Source organism: Triticum aestivum, chromosome 5A, assembly GCF_018294505.1.
Source record: "Triticum aestivum cultivar Chinese Spring chromosome 5A, IWGSC CS RefSeq v2.1, whole genome shotgun sequence".
NCBI classification, from domain to species: domain Eukaryota; kingdom Viridiplantae; phylum Streptophyta; class Magnoliopsida; order Poales; family Poaceae; genus Triticum; species Triticum aestivum.
This window is the reverse complement of record NC_057806.1, coordinates 175,753,380-175,754,413: the sequence shown is the minus strand read 5'-3', so window position 1 is coordinate 175,754,413 and position 1,034 is coordinate 175,753,380. Positions and strand designations below refer to the sequence as shown.

At 58.1% G+C, this 1,034-nt stretch overlaps 1 protein-coding gene across 1 annotated transcript in view; it reads right to left on the bottom strand.

The window, feature by feature from the left end:
* Positions 1-1,034, bottom strand: part of LOC123102745 (stromal 70 kDa heat shock-related protein, chloroplastic) — an 8,371-nt gene that overhangs the window by 4,362 nt on the left and 2,975 nt on the right. The window lies entirely within an intron of this gene.

The following is a 1,034-nucleotide window of genomic DNA, read 5'->3' as shown; positions in this document are numbered from 1 at the left end:
AAGTTTTGCGGCACCTTCCCCTTGCATCCTTCATGCTTCCTCGGTTGCAGCTCCCGCCGAAGCTGGTTCTAGCATTTCACACGACGTCGCCGCAGTTCCAGCACCAAACCCCTCGCTGGATGCAGCTCCAACCCTGGCCGCTGGCCGGCTCCAGCAAAAGGACGCCGCGTCGTAGCACCGACTCCTGCCGGTTTCAGCAACCTACATGGCCGGATGCAGCATCTGCATCGCCGGTTCCAACATCTACCAGCCACGGCCTCCCAGCAAGCGGTCTCCATGGTTGCATCATCGACATTGGCCGGTTCCAGCACTCAGTCACCACGTTTCCAGCATCGGGTATCGTTGTCTCCAGCCCTAGCGATTTGCCGGTTGCAGCACTTGTGGCCGCCGTGTCCAGCAATAGTGGCCGCTGTCTCCAACACCAGAGGGTTCTAGTTGCAGCACACGGTGCTGGGCGCGCGTTGCCTCCAGCACCGAGAGCGTCGCGCCGTCCTGGCCCCCACATGGTATCCACCTTTGACTGGCCTGTGCAGCAGCAGCGCCCCAGGCCTCACAACGCTGACTAGGAGCTTGCGCGGGGCAGGGCGGTCGGCGGTGGGATGGATCTGCACTGGGCTGGGGTGATTCGGCCAGTGTGGAGAGAATTTGAGAGCCATTGGAGGGGATCGTTTGGGAGGAGACATGAATGGCTCACTAGAAAAAAGAGATTTAGATCGGAAGGGGGGAGATGTGTGGCCTCCACTTGGCACGTGGGTGGTGGCATGACGATAATGCCTGCGTCACGTGGGTAGTTGCGGGACGAACGATGAAACCTGATCCAGCGGCTCACACGCGACCTTCATGATGTTCAGCCAGCCAGCCGATGATACCCTAAAGTACAGATATATCTCTATCTCTACACCTATAACAGACCCAGCTGGTGATGATGGTGTGTCTGCCATCCGATCTAAATCTAACGCATACCATGGTGTTTTCGCATAAACACCCCCACCAGTCTGCTCCTGATCTGCAAAGAAAAGCGTAGCCTCTCCAGA